The sequence below is a fragment of the Lissotriton vulgaris genome, chromosome 4_1 (genome assembly GCF_964263255.1).
Source record: "Lissotriton vulgaris chromosome 4_1, aLisVul1.2, whole genome shotgun sequence".
NCBI classification, from domain to species: Eukaryota; Metazoa; Chordata; class Amphibia; order Caudata; family Salamandridae; genus Lissotriton; species Lissotriton vulgaris.
In genome coordinates, this window is record NC_141691.1 from 232,128,768 (window position 1) to 232,145,117 (window position 16,350).

Here is a 16,350-nt window from a genome sequence, read left to right on the forward strand (position 1 = left end):
CTCCTGGCTTTTCCTTGTGAGGTGTCCACTCCTGGGCATCCCATGGTGAAACCAGGCATCCCTTGTGTATCGGGGGCTGTTGTGGAGACTAAGCAAGCTATTGCCCAGAGTTGCAGCGTGGGGCCCATGCTTAGATTCGGCACTGAGGCAAGAATATCCAGTCAGAGGAATTTAAGCCCGATCCCGCCGAGGTGGGAATCGAACCCTGGTCCCTGGCCAGCGCTCTGCAGCAAGGTCTGCCGCTCTAACCATTGAGCCACACTTCTTATATAATAGGATTCTAGAGTGGTGTGAGGAATGCAATATTTTAGAGCCTTGCCAGTTAGGCTTCCATAGCAAGGTTGCGACTACCGAACAATGTCTTAATCTTAATCTTGTAATAAGGAAGTACACTATTGCTCGACAGTCACCGGTCTACCTGGCCTTTATGGATTTATCATCCGCATTCGATCTTGTGAATAGGTCAAGGTTGTGGGCTATTTTACTGGCTCATGGGTTGGATGAGCCATTAGTTCATTTTCTGGCACATATCCACAGAGACCTTCAGGCACAGGTGAGGATAGGTAGCTGTGGAGAGGTATCGGGAGCCATTAAGGTCGGAAGGGGGTCAGGCAGGGTTGAGTCCTGGCGCCCCTTTTTTTTATTATTTATATCAACGGCCTGAATAAGTCACTGGTACCGATGACTTATGATGTTCCCATGATTCATGGGAAACCTCTCCCCGTTTATGATGCAGTCCTTATAGGGCGCACTCCCAACTCCCTGCGCATTCTTGTACAGTCCTTTGTTATATATATGGACAGTCTAGACCTGTGTGTTCATTTTAAGAAATCGTTTCTTATGTCTTGTGGCCCCAGGAAGAGTCTGCTCAGTTCCATTATTGCTGGCAATCAAAAATTGACAAGTACCTGTAAATTCCCTTACTCAGGAATTGTCTTTGCTGCAAACGGCTCCTGGAGTGAGCATCTTACTCACTCCAGGAACAAGTCCTCAAAGACTATTAATTCAGTTTTTAGCTTCCGGCGTCCAAAGAATACAGGTGCTATTTTAGCTATTTAAAAAAATTAGTGTCCCAGTGGCAACGTATGGTGCTGAGATCTGGGGCACCACAGATAGCTCCTGCCTACAGCAGGAAGAAAATTGGTTTTGTAGAAAGCTAATGAGTATCCCAATCTCGACACCACAATACATTTGCCACAGGGAATTAAATTAAAATTATATATCTGATTTTATACGTGCCCGCCCTGCCCTTTTCTGGATATCAGTCTGGAAGAACCAGGCAGCCACACTAACACAAAGCATCATAACAGGTAATTTAAAGTGTGAAAGGGAGATGGCCATTCCTTGGCTATCCGGAGTGTACAAGAGCTTATGCAGTGTTAATATGGGCTCTATCTTCTTAAACCTTAGTGAAGTGGGAAACATACACAAAAAAGAACTTAGAACCGCGCTCTATTCATCATATAGCACTGCAAGAACAGTGTCGGGATCCAAGAAATCTTTCGTTTCCAGTTACATAGCCAACGTACGGCACTCCTACCCCTTACCGAGCTACCTCACCTTGCCTATGAGTCGGTGGGAAAAGAGCCTCCTTTTCCGCCTGAGGGCTCGGACAGCGAAATGTGCATTTTTTTTCCCATAGTTTATCACTTGAAAGTCGATTCACTACCCTGCCCATGCAATGGGGTGAGTGGCCAATCAACCCTTCACTTTTTGTTTTTCTGCAAATTTGACATGAAATACATCAAATGGCTCCTTCTCCCATTTTACACTAAAAGCAGACCTGTCAGCCTGGCCTCGCCTATTCAGATATGCTTGCCTTAGAAAATTAAGAATTGGTTTTTCGCCTAAGCAATTTTCTGAGAATTGCTACTAGGGCACGAATGTCAATGCTCATGGATTGAGTTCTAATAATGTACACATAATTCCTAATTTACTGGCTTGGTTTACACTAGTGATTTATTTATGATGAATTCAGTTTTAAATTGCCATTTAAGAATTTTATGTCATTGTGTTTATACAATTGTAAATCTTGCTATTATATATTGCTAAACTTTGTCTCTTTTAATTACTGTGCTCTTTTATGGATACATGTTTATCCGAATAAAGTTTGTGAACTGTAAATCTGCCAAGACTAGAGTTGTGACTTACTCCTGGCAGGATGGCCAGTTTGGATGTGAGCTTTAAATGGGAAAACACCTTTGAAGGAGAAATGGTTATCACAAGCACTGTCACTGGGTCCCTGTTGCAGTTGGTCGCTACAAGAGTGCCTTTATAACTGTTTTTAAGTTACTTGATGTGGTTAACCATAAACTTTAAATTGGGGTAGATTTGTATGATTTATTCCAGTTGAATGAAAATAAGTGATTTATTGTTTGGTACTTACTTAAATATTCCTATCTCCTGAACCCTTCGGTGGCTTTTTGATGTTTAGGTGTCGATCTAAAGATAAACATGAAACCCATTTCTATAAATTTGCACCAGATTTCTATTGTGTTGCATTTTCTTCTTATTTGACTTTTTTGGTACTTCTTAAAGCTTTACGCTTGTTCCTTTGATAAAGCATGTGTGCGCTGAGCCACAGCTACCCAGAACTGAGGTAAGCTTTAAAAATTAGCCTGACATAAATTTCTGTCATTATTATATGGTGCGGTAGCACAAGCACACCATATAATAATCAACATTCTCACAGGCAGAAATAGAGAAGTCATGGAAGCAATAGCAAATTTGTATTGTAAAACAACACTTTACAAGGTTACTACTACTTTATTTATTTGTTTTTTTCTATATTGATAATGTATTGTACAGTATTGGGGCATGGAGGAAATTGGACTATTATTTGAAGGGGGCAAGAACCCACTTCAAAAATTATTCAAAATCCTTGTCAGTGTGAATCACTAAAAGTCTCTGAATAAGCATGTGCGTGACCCTCTTGTAGCTAAGCACAAAATAGTCAGGCTTTACTTAGAGGCAATGTGTAGCGCATTTACGCAGCACTCAAACAGTAATCAAGTAAAAACACAAAATAAGAAAATGCCAGATCAAATAAAAATAGAGTACATTTTAATAAAATGTAATAAATCCAAAAACAAAAATACAAAAAGTGGAATTGAATATATGAATTTTTAACGCTGGAATTAAAAATAGCACCACAAAGCAATAAGCACCAACAGCAGTCAGCTGGTCATGCTGGATCAGGTCAAAGTCAAAAGTTAAGGCTGAATGAGCAGGTTGGGTACAGAGACCTGGTTCATCCTGGTAGAAAGTTTACCATTTTATTTAGAGACTTTTATGGATGAAAATTAGGCTTTGATTAGTTGTTGGTAGGGCTAGCTGGATCGGAAGCGGTGCTTGATGACAGCGGGGTGCTGAAGAGTGGAAAGAGTGGCCAGGTAGGCTGTGATGCTGATTGGATACTTCTCGGAAATGGCCCAAATGAAGACCTCTATGTTTTGGCCAAGAATTTTTGCTGGAAGTCAGATCTCATTAAGCAGGGCAAACAAGCAATTTGAGTTAGACCAGAAACTCAACATTGACAACTGAGGCTTTGCCAGTGATACTGGTCTCCGTCAGTTCTCCAGGCACAATGTTGGTAAAATGTTTTTAAGTCCCACTTTTGCAGTGAGGGGTACTCTCTAACGCTAGCGTACAGGACCTGAGGGTTACCACTTAGGGGTTAGAGCTCTTTTCGTCATGAGCCTGTCAACCGCTTTTCTACCTACTCTAAACTCAGTATTGCACTTATTGAAGGTAATGGTATAAACAAGTGTTAACCTAATGGAGAGCCATCTTTGCCAGAGTGAAACATTACTTTGAGGGTTTTTTACTGCCAAGATATGTAAAACATTAATTATACATTTATTTTTTTTAAACAGATTTTATTAGTTTGTGCATAGAAAACCGTTGAGAACCACAGTACAAAAGGCCGCCATTGCGCAGATGGCTCATGCTGCCACAGGATATGAAGCAAATATCAAGTAATTATCCCTCCCCCCAATAATCCAACCCCCCCTCCCTCCTCCTCCCACCCTTCGCAAGTGTGCCTCACTTAGGTCATTCACAAGAATATCAACCTACTATCAAGCTGCATAGCCGGTTGAACAAAGTGAAAACAGATGCGGAATCAAGTTAAAGCGTCTTCGCGAAGACAGACAAGGCCCTTTGACCTGTCACGATTCCCCGGCCACTGGTAAATCACTGCCTGCTTCTTGATGCTGAACGGGATAGGAAACTACATATCCCATGATCCTTTGCGCGGCGCGTTACTATGACGCTGTGCGACTAAAGATCATAATAGGGAGTCTCACGGTGGACGCGCTGCCGATTATTCCTGCTTGGCGAGGAGTGGTTTTGGTTCGTGTATCCTGATTCCTTTCTAAAGGCTCCTTGGAAGACGGCGGCGGCAAGCGTTTGTTGGCTTTGAACGGAAACGCGGATTATTGAGGTGGGGCTTAGGAAACGCCCGCTACGAGCGCATTGTATCAGCGTTCCTTGCTTGTGGGGTTTTTTCTGGATTAACCTGGTGGGGCTTAGGAAGCGCCTACAGCAGAACGGTCCTCACGATTCTTTGCTCTAATTCTGGATTTACCTGGTGGGGCTTAGGAAGCGCCCGTTTCAGCCACCGTCATTGCAGTATCAGGTTTTTTCAATGATCGAGTGGGGTGCTTGAGTTGGTAACTCTTTGGTAAAACCTGTTGTTCGTGTACTTTATAAAGACCTTCAGGGAGCGTCTTGCTCCGGTTTGCGCAGGACACCTGGGCTTAGGTGCTGCCTTACCATTCTGTGCACAGTACTTATCCGTGAGCGCTTACAGAGAAGGATCTGTAAAGACGCTTTGTATTTACTTTAAGCTGGGCATTTGATTTTGTTCCTTGGATAATTTGATTCGCACAATATCTAGGGAATGTATGTTGTATCTTGGGGTTGACTCTTCCTGCATTACCCCGGGAATATTCGTTCCATACATTTCCTCGGAGGAGGAACCTTTTGGTGTGAACTACCCTGTAAAAGGAAGGTGATCATCCTTCATTATTTCGTTCTGGGCACTATTTGGTTATCTTTATCCCAAAATCTGGGTAGGTGTGCTTACAGTATTTCTGTCCTACACATTCAAGTTACAGGATGGGAGGGAACATGGGGGTTTTCTAATGATCTCTGAATTATATCTTCTAGTAGCACAACCAGGGGATTTAGAAGCCGCCCTTTAGATCCTTCCTTCATTCAGGCACACCTGTAGGATTGCAGGTGAGGTAACATGTGTTTTATTGATTAGCAGCTCTTCCAGCTTAGGGTGATAATTGCACTTATCCCTTGCTTCTGTAATTACAGGTTGCGGTTCCAGTTGCCCAGCTGTTCCCCTCCGGACACATATATTTCCCCCGCTTGATCTCCTTAACAGTCTGTAACGTTTAAAGTCGGACTTGGGTTGATCTAGAGGTGGGCCCCCTTATAGCATCGATCCAATCCTGAGGAGCAACCACGACAGACCTGACAGAATAATCGGCCCAAGAGTTTTGCTCCTCCCGGTTGGGTCGATACAAGGAATGGCCACCTTAGAGGAGGTACTGACCGCATTAGGCTTAGTACAGGCGGAGCTAGCCGCCTCCCGCCAGGAAACGGCTGCATTGCAGGCACGGATGGATGCTATGCAGCAGAACCCGTTTGATGCAGGGAACCCTGCCCCTCAGCCTGCCTCAGTGGTGGTAGAAATGCCCTCCCCGGTTCCCTTGGCTCCCCCAGAACGGTTTATGGGAGATAGAAAGAAGGTGCAGGTGTTTATGACCCAGGTGATGATGCACTTCACCTGTAAGCCTAAATGTTTTTTGACCAATCAATCACGGGTTTCCTTTTTGATCTCCTATTTAGGTGGAGAGGCTGCTCAGTGGGCTGTCCCTATAGTCAGGAATAATGATGGGATCCTGTATGATTGGGACTTGTTTCGTGCCGAATTTGAGAAACCCTTTGATAGGAGAGCAGAAACTTTCTCCGCTGATAAGGAGTTGCTTGTTCTTAAGCAAGGCAATTCCGATATAGTGACATATCTGAATCATTTTAGGAGATTGATCGCTGAAACTGATTCGCCTGAAGCCAAACAGATGGTTCTGTTCTACCAAGGGCTCACAGACAATCTAAAAGACGTCATAGCACAAGTTGAGCCCCAGCCTACCACATGTGCGGCCTTTATTGATTTGGCCTTACGCTTGGATCACAGATTGAGAGAGAGAAAAGGAGAGACTGGAAGAAAAGACAGACCTCTGGTGTTCGGGGAGAAACCAACTAGCGGGGATAAAGCCGAGGGAAAATCAGAACCCATGGACATTGGAGTGGCGAGAGCATCCCTCACAGCAAGCGAAAGAGAACATCACCGCAAATTTGGGCTGTGTCTTTACTGTGGAAAAAAAGGTCATTTTTTACGAGAATGTCCTGTGAAACCGAAAGGAGGACGCTATCGTGCAGGACAAGGAGTAGTATCCACAGTTGACAAGGCGTCGGAAAACTCCGAAGCTTGAGTCCTAAGGAAGGGAGGGACTCAAGTGCACATTTCATCCCTTCAATAACAGAAGAGGACCGAGTGGGAAACCAGCTGTTCTTTGTGGACATAGAATTATGGATTGATCAAAACCCTAAGCATGTCCGTGCCATGGTAGACTCAGGAGCGACAGGTTGCTTTATGGATTTGACAGAAGCTCGGACGTTGGGAGTAACTCCGGTGGATAAAACTGTCTTTGAAGATGTGTTTGCAGTAGACGGTCATGTGTTAGAATCCGGTCCTATCACCCAACATACCCCGGAGTATGAAATGTGGTATGGGGGTTATCATATGGAGCAGCTTTCGTTTAACCTCATCCAGGCCCCTACTTATGGAATAATATTGGGACTCCCTTGGCTGAAAAAACATGAACCCACTATAAAATGGACGGAACAGACTTTGGAATTCTCTTCCTCGTATTGCCAAGACCACTGCATCCAGGAGAATCCCCGACCCTCAAGGGTATTGGCGGTTACTCACACGGTCTCTACAGCCGCTGAAAAAGAGGTAGAGCTACCTCAATGTTACCAGGAGTATGAAGAGGTTTTTAGTAAAGTAAAAGCTGATGTACTTCCTCCGCATAGGGAATACGACTGCCGCATTGATTTAACACCAGGGTCAGTGGTTCCATGTGGCCGAATCTATGCGTTGTCACAACCCAAAACAAAACATCTCCGGGAATATTTGGACAACCTCCTTGCTTTGGGATTCATCCGACCATCCAGGTCTCCAGCAGCTTCCCCGCTTTTCTTTATTCCCAAGGCCAATGGGGAATTATGCTGCTGCATCGACTACAGGGCATTAAATGCCATAACAATCAAGAATTAATACCCACTCCCATTGATACCGGTTTTATTGGAACAAGTGAGATCGGCCAGGATCTATACGAAATTGGACCTGAGGGGAGCCTACCATTTAGTGCGCATACGATCTGGCGATGAATGGAAAACAGCGTTTAAAACAAGGTATGGGCTCTTTGAGTATCTGGTGATGCCCTTTGGGCTATGCAACGCCCCGGCCTCCTTCCAATTTTTCCTTAATGAGGTGTTGAGAGACTACTTGGATATCTTTGTAGTAGTCTACATAGATGACATTTTAATATACTCGAATGATGAACCAGAACATAAAAAACATGTGAGTCAGGTGCTTGAGGCTCTAAAACAAAACCAACTATACTGCAAGCTAACGAAATGTGAGTTTCATGTCACTACCGTGGAATTCCTGGGAGTCATGCTTACTCCATCAGGGCAGATAATGGCCGAAAGGAAGGTACGGGCCATAGTGGAGTGGCCACGACCCAACACTGTTAAAGACATCCAGAAACTCCTTGGTTTTGCAAACTTCTATCGGAGGTTCATCTCGCACTTTTCTGATCTGGTAACACCACTCACAAGATTGACAAGGAAGAACACCCCTTTTTTATGGGGGATCGACGAGCAAACTGCATTTGATCGGTTGAAAACCGCGTTCACGTCGGCCCCGATATTGGTCCATGCTGACCCTAACCTCCCCTTCGTGGTTGAGGCTGATGCGTCAGAACTAGCGGTGGGAGCGGTTCTCTCGCAAAGGAGTGAGAATACCGGTCATCTACATCCCATCGCCTTCATGTCTCGCAAGTTAAATCCTGCAGAACGCAATTATTCAATTGCTGAGAAGGAATTGCTCGCAATTAAAGACGCCTTCACGGAATGGAGACATTGGCTGATGGGCGCCTCGCATCAAATCACGGTTTATACTGACCACCGTAATCTGCAGTTTATGCGAGCCGCGCGCCATCTCACCCCCAGACAATTGAGATGGATGCTCTTCTTTTCTGAATTCCGTTTTGTGGTTACCTTTCGTCCGGGATGTGACAACCGGAAAGCTGATGCTCTCACACGTCAAGAAAGTCACCCAGCATTGATAGCATCTCCTGAGACCAGCATCATCGAACCCCGACAGGTAGTAGGGGTGATCCACACAGAAGAATTTCTCCACAAGGTCAAGAGAGGCATCCAGACCTTCGCTTGGAAAACATGGATTCGCTTACACCCGGAATGGAGAATCCGTCAAGGGTTGCCGAGAAAGGGGTCTCAGTTGCTTCTCCCCACACTCGCATTGAGACAACAAGTCTTTAAGTGGTGTCACAATCTACCATGTGCAGGACACACTGGAGGGAAGAAAACTTTGGAAAAATTGCTACGCACCTATTGGTGGCCAACCATCCGGCCGGATGTGTTTGCTTGGGTTCAACGATGTGACGTCTGTTCGCAGGCTAAAAGTGATCATCGACCAGCACAAGGGCTGTTACAAACGATGCCCACGCCTGTGAGTCCTTGGGAGAGCTTTTCAGTAGATTTTGTGGTGGGACTCCCTAAAGATCACGGGATGACAGCTATAGTAGTAGTTTTGGACTACTTAACCAAGATGGGCCACTTCATTGCCTGTAAAGGGGTTCCCACAGCTAGCCAATTAGCCCATTTGTTGCTTATTCTTGTCATCCGGTTGCATGGCCTGCCCAAGGTTATCGTTTCCGATAGAGGGGCACAATTCACCGCAAACCTTTGGAGGGTCTGGTGTAATCGATTGGGCATTGCCTCTTCTTTGTCCACCAGCTTTCATCCGCAAACGGATGGGCAGACCGAAAGGTTGAACCAGACCCTCAAACAATACCTGAGGTGTTTTGTCGATACCACCACTGAGGCATGGGTGGAATGGTTGTGGTCTGCTAAGGTGGCGTATAATGACGCAGTTCATTCCTCTACTTTGTGTACCCCGTTTTTCTGTACGTATGGGTTTCATCCCAGATTTGCCCCCTTGAGTGTGCCGGTAGTTGAAGCACCAATTCCGCAGTTACAGTCCAGATTAGTGCAGTTGCGGAAGACAGTTTTGCAGGCTAGACAGAATCTTCAAAAGGCTAAACTAAGGTACAAAACTCAGGCTGATAAACACCGTAGGCAGTGTCCGGGGTACAAGAAGGGGGATTGGGTGTGGCTGTCCACTCGGAATATCCGTTTCAAATGGTACAGCGTTTTCAACCCTCGGTTCATTGGTCCTTACTTGGTGATTCGCCATGTCAACCCTGTAGCGGTGAAACTGAAACTCCCCTCACATTTCCGGATACACCCGGTGTTCCATGTCTCACTGCTCAAGCCTGCTCGGGGTCCGGGGCCTGCTGCTCCTGCGCCTGTAAGAGTTGAGCAGGATGTGGAGTACGAGGTGCGGCGCATTCTGGACGCTCGTAGGGTGAGAGGAAAACTTCAATACTTGGTGTCGTGGAAGGGTTATGGTCCGGAGGAGGACTCTTGGGAACCTGTGGGGGCTATTCACGCTCCTAGACTGGTGCGGAGGTTCCATATGTCTCATCCCGGTAAACCTGGTGGCAGTCAGTGAATGTTGTGAGAGGGGGTGTACTGTCACGATTCCCCGGCCACTGGTAAATCACTGCCTGCTTCTTGATGCTGAACGGGATAGGAAACTACATATCCCATGATCCTTTGCGCGGCGCGTTACTATGACACTGTGCGACTAAAGATCATAATAGGGAGTCTCACGGTGGACGCGCTGCCGATTATTCCTGCTTGGCGAGGAGTGGTTTTGGTTCGTGTATCCTGATTCCTTTCTAAAGGCTCCTTGGAAGACGGCGGCGGCAAGCGTTTGTTGGCTTTGAACGGAAACACGGATTATTGAGGTGGGGCTTAGGAAACGCCCGCTACGAGCGCATTGTATCAGCGTTCCTTGCTTGTGGGGTTTTTTCTGGATTAACCTGGTGGGGCTTAGGAAGCGCCTACAGCAGAACGGTCCTCACGATTCTTTGCTCTAATTCTGGATTTACCTGGTGGGGCTTAGGAAGCGCCCGTTTCAGCCACCGTCATTGCAGTATCAGGTTTTTTCAATGATCGAGTGGGGTGCTTGAGTTGGTAACTCTTTGGTAAAACCTGTTGTTCGTGTACTTGATAAAGACCTTCAGGGAGCGTCTTGCTCCGGTTTGCGCAGGACACCTGGGCTTAGGTGCCGCCTTACCATTCTGTGCACAGTATTTACCCGTGAGCGCTTACAGAGAAGGATCTGTAAAGACGCTTTGTATTTACTTTAAGCTGGGCATTTGATTTTGTTCCTTGGATAATTTGATTCGCACAATATCTAGGGAATGTATGTTGTATCTTGGGGTTGACTCTTCCTGCATTACCCCGGGAATATTCGTTCCATACATTTCCTCGGAGGAGGAACCTTTTGGTGTGAACTACCCTGTAAAAGGAAGGTGATCATCCTTCATTATTTCGTTCTGGGCACTATTTGGTTATCTTTATCCCAAAATCTGGGTAGGTGTGCTTACAGTATCTCTGTCCTACACATTCAAGTTACAGGATGGGAGGGAACATGGGGGTTTTCTAATGATCTCTGAATTATATCTTCTAGTAGCACAACCAGGGGATTTAGAAGCCGCCCTTTAGATCCTTCCTTCATTCAGGCACACCTGTAGGATTGCAGGTGAGGTAACATGTGTTTTATTGATTAGCAGCTCTTCCAGCTTAGGGTGATAATTGCACTTATCCCTTGCTTCTGTAATTACAGGTTGCGGTTCCAGTTGCCCAGCTGTTCCCCTCCGGACACATATATTTCCCCCGCTTGATCTCCTTAACAGTCTGTAACGTTTAAAGTCGGACTTGGGTTGATCTAGAGGTGGGCCCCCTTATAGCATCGATCCAATCCTGAGGAGCAACCACGACAGACCTGACATGACCACAGCCGAAACCACTAACATCACCAGCCCTGGATCGCGGCCGGGTTTCCCTCCTGTTCACCCATACACCTCATCTTCACTCAGGGCATCTGTCTGGTGCTGGCGTTTGGTCCCCCTGAGTAGACTCTGCGTGCTCCTCTCCACCCTCCTCCTCTGTATCTGCGGACAGGGTTTGCAGTTCGGCAACTAGCGCCTCCCATGCTCTCGCCGTTTCTAATGCCTGAGCGCCTAGCTAATTGCAGGCGCTCGCTACCTGCCCAAGTCAAGAAACTCGCCCGCCATCTCTGATAGCTAGGGCCCGTACTAGATTTCCAATGCATGGTGAGTTCCCTTTTTGCCATAATCAGCCCCAAGTCATAGTACTTACTAGTAACGTTAGTGTTGGGAGTATGCGGACACCAGAGCAACAAACAAGTCGCTATCTCTGCCTCTAATGTCCGCCCTGTCGCGTGGTTCAAGCACGTTACTACCTCTTCCCAGTAGGATCCCAACCCTGTGCAGGACCAGAAAACATTAAATATACATGCCCTACTTTTTAAATACCATTCACCCTTCCCTATGGCTCTCGAGAGCCTACTTATGGGGTGACTTATAAGTATTAAAAAAGTAAGATTTAAGCTGGGCAAAAGGTTAATTTTTGCCAGGTGGAAATACCAGTTGACACTGAACACCCAGGCTGCAGTGGCTGACCCGGAGACAAGTTTTACAGTGCTACTTTAGTGGGAGGCATAATGAGTCCTGCAGTTTACTAATAGAAGTTAATTTGCAGACCCTGGGTAAAGATGGTACTTTGTACTAGTGACCTGCAATAAAATTAAACGTAATTCATGTGCATACCAGAATTAACATGTGTAACAATAGAGCACAAGCACTTTGCCACTAGTTAGCAGGAGTAACGTGTGTAGAGTTCTAAATCCAACAAAAAATAATCTAGCATGACCCTGCAGGAAGGGCGAATTTCCAACAGAGCCCTTTATGTTATGTTATTTGTTAAGTTATATTACGTTATGTTATTGGCTCTTATGTAGAGCAGCTAGTCACTCCTGTAGGAGTATCTCAGCACTTGCTAATCAGCAGCGGCACAGTGAGATTTAAAGAGCGAAGATTACAAGTTTTTAAAACTAAGGGGCCCATTATGATAGCGGGCGGATCGCCAAATGTCCCTTGTTTGCCCCCTGCCATATTAGTATGGCGGGGGGCACCACGGCGGATGGAAAGACCGTCTGCTGCTTTTCCACTGGTCAACTTGTCTACCGGGCAGACAAGGCCCTCAATATGGTGGCGGTGCCTTGCAGGCATCGCCATCCATATTAGAATGTGGCATTTGCAAAGTCTTCCCATGATAGAGACTCCGCCTTGGAAAGGCATGCGGTGTTCACATTGGGGGCCTGTTGCGGGCCCCCAGGCGGGTTGGAGGGTGAGGGGCAGTACTTGGGGGTACCTATGGTACCCTCTAACATTGGCATGAACAAGGTGGCAGGCACCGCTCAGTGCCTGTTACGTTGTGTACGCCAAAGCACAACATGCATTTTGGACATTGTGGCAGGTGCTGCTTGCAGCACCATCTGCCACAATGTTCAAAATGTGGTATGCAACCGCCAGGGAGGTGGTCGCATCCTAATGGGCACAGTGGGACAGCCGCACCTCTGGCGGTGGGTCCCGAATGCTGGACGGTGCCGCCATTTTAATGATGCCCTTAGGGAGGTTAGGAAGGGTGTGAATATGCAGAGTAAGTTTATTCCAGTGAAATTGGGAAAGATTAGAAAAGGAATGGCCTCCAAATCTGGAAGTGCAAATGTGAGGCGTCCTTAGGAGTTCTTTGTTTGTGGACCTGAGCAAAGTTGCGGGTTGGTAATGGAGGAGTCTGAAATAGAGGTAGGTGTATAGTGAGTACTTTATTGCTTTGTGGGTCTAGTAGCAAAGCTTAAAGATGACACGTTTCCTAATGGGCAACTAATGTAAGGCTTTTAAAATAGGTGTAGAGGAAGACTGTGAGGGGAGTTTTCAGATCTGTTGTGAGGCTGTATTCTGCACTACCTGCAGTTTACACAGCAGGGTGTCATTAGCTGCCACTGGCAGTGCATTTCTGTAGTCGACAAGCCTAGTAATTAGTGCCCAGATCAGGGTCTTTCTAGAAGTTTAAGGAAGCCAGGGAAAATCATTTTTTAGTAGGCAAATTGTGGCAAAGCAAGTGCTACAGGTAGTGCTAACATGGTCTTTTATGGAGAGGGTTTGGTAAAGCTTGATACCCGGATTCACTTTACTCATACCAATGAAATATATCTCACATGCAAAATAACTAATCAGCTATAGATGAGGGGATAGTCAACGAGGGACAGTCTTATTAGGTTAGTGCAGTAGAGATAAGGTAAGTAAGAGCTGGAGACAAGGATAGTATCTAATATGAGATAGTGACTCTTAATGAGGAAACATTTGAGATGACATTAGCTACCAATTTATGCTTATTTCTCTATTCATGTAGGAACATCAACCCAAGTATAATTTTTGAAAAGGTGGATATTCAGTCTTTTCTGAATACAAAGGTGTTAGGTAGTGTTCCTAGTTGTGCTCGTATGGAGTTCCCAATGTTTGTGGCTGTACCAAAGAATGATTGTTTAAGTGCTTATGTCATTCAGAATGCTGCCACTTCCAAGTGAAGGGGTTTCTTGTTCATTGATGGTCTTGAACCATCAGATATGGCAATTAGATCAGCTAGAAAGCTGGATCTTCCTAGGTGTGCTGCATTCAAGGTAAGAGAGCTGATCTTGAATTTTATCCAAACCTCTGGCAGATCCTCAGATATCAAGCGAGCAATTGAGTGGTGTGTCACTTTTCTTTGCATAAATACAGAAGGAAGCAGTCCTGCCATGACAGTTTTCTGGAGATAATTAGTGCAAGTTAATTGCTGAGGAATAGATCAAGAAGGGGAGAAAACAAGGGAGACAAGCTACTTTGCAAAACAAATTGTATTAGTGCATTTACACATTTGATATATTCAGTTTCATATGATCAAACAATTGAAGAGTTGCACTGCTTTACATTAAATGCAATGTAACCTGTTGGACACTGTGCACAAGAGTTCGTGAAGGATTGTGATGGCGTAAGTGACACGTGAGGTAGTATGCACAGCGACAGTGAAGGGCGCTACGGCGAACAAGTGAGCTTTAAAATTATACAAAATAAGGATAGCCAAGCAATAAATCATAATGAATACAAAAGTAATTAAGTAGGGTATCCTTGAGGGGAGGGCCGAGAGTTCTGCTTTGAAAGTCAATTGCGTTTTGGCTGTAGGGGTGTTTAGGCCATCATCAGGACCAGGTTACAATAATTTATATAGCAGTGCTGGGGATAAAGGGATATACACACACATTTGCACGCAAATGAACACTCTTTCGCTTTGTTCCACCTAGGAGTGTTCATTTGTGTTCAAATGTCTATATCCCTTTATCCCGAGCACTGCTATATAAATTAAGGTCACCTGGTCCTGGTTAATTATGGAAATACATTTAAATAAAAATGTTGAAGAAATTTTTTATTGTTGTGGTGCCATAGGGTAGGAAATAAAATAAATACATTTATGTTTTAAATAATTTGTTTGTTAATATTTGCTCCTTTTAAATAAATATTGTTTATAAATGTATTTATGACTTTATTTTATGTAATATTTATTTATAAGATTATTTAATTTTTTCAATTTTTTAAATGCTATTAGTAATTTTTGTTTCTCTGCTATCCAACACTTTCCCTACTGTTGCACTCACTGGGTTGTTAATAGTAATTTTTACCCCTCCGCTATCCAGCGTTTTTCCTTCTGTTGCACTCATTGGAGTGGGAATAGTAATTTTTACCTCTCCGCTATCCAACACTTTCCCTAATGTTGAACTCACTGGAGTGGGAACAATAATTTTTACCTCTCCGCTCCCCAGCACTTTCCCTACTGTTGCACTCATTGGAGTGGGAATAGAAATTTTTACCCCTCCGCTGTCCAGCCCTTTCCCTAATGTTGCACTCATTGGAGTGGGAATAGTAATTCTTACCTCTGTGCTATCCAATACTTTCCCTACTGTTGCACTCACTGGAGTGGGAATAGTAATTTTTATCCCTCTGCTAGCCAATACTTTCCCTACTGTTGCACTCATTGGAGTGGGAACAGTAATTTTTACCCCTCCACTATTCAAAACATTCCCTACTGTTTCACTCACTGGAATGGGAATAGGAATTTTTACCCCTCTGCTATCCAGAACTTTCCCTACTGTTGCCCTCACTGGAGTGGGAATAGCAATTTTTACACCTCTGCTATCCAGCACTTTCCCTACTGTTGGACTCACTGGAGTGGGAATAGTAATTTAACCCCTCCGCTATCCAGCACTTTCCCTACTGTTGCACTCACTGGAGTTGGAATATTAATTTGTACCCCTCCGCTATCTAAAACGTTCCCTACTGTTGCACTCTTTGTAGTGGGTATAGTAAGTTTCACCTCTATGCTATTAGGCACTTTTCCTACTGTTGCAATCACTGGAGTGGGAATAGTAATTTTTGCCCCTCTGCTTTCCAAAACTTTTCCTACTGTTTCACTCATTTCAGTGGGATTTTTTAATTTTTACCCCTCCGCTATCCAACATTTTCTCTACTGTTGCACTCACTGGAGTTGGAATAGTAAATTTAATTCTTCAGCTATCCAACATTTACCCAACTTTTGCACTCACTGGAGTGGGAATAGTAAATGTTACCCCTCCGCTATCCACACTTTCCCTTTTGTTGCACTCTCTGGAATGGGAATAGTAATGCTTACCCCTCCACTGTCCAATAATTTCACTAGTGGTAAACTCACTGGAGTTGGAATAATAAATTACATTATTTCATAATTCAACATTTTCCCTACTTTTGTATTCATTGTATTGCGAAATATACATTTTAATTTAGTTTTCACAGTTTAATGTTTTAATTAATTATAGAATGTTTTATTTTATTTTAAATTATTGGTATATGTATATATTCTATTTTTATACAATTTAAAAGTAAAAAAATTAAATAAGGATAATAGTTAAAAAATATTTTAAAGTAAACATATGTATATGTATATATTATTATGATTGGG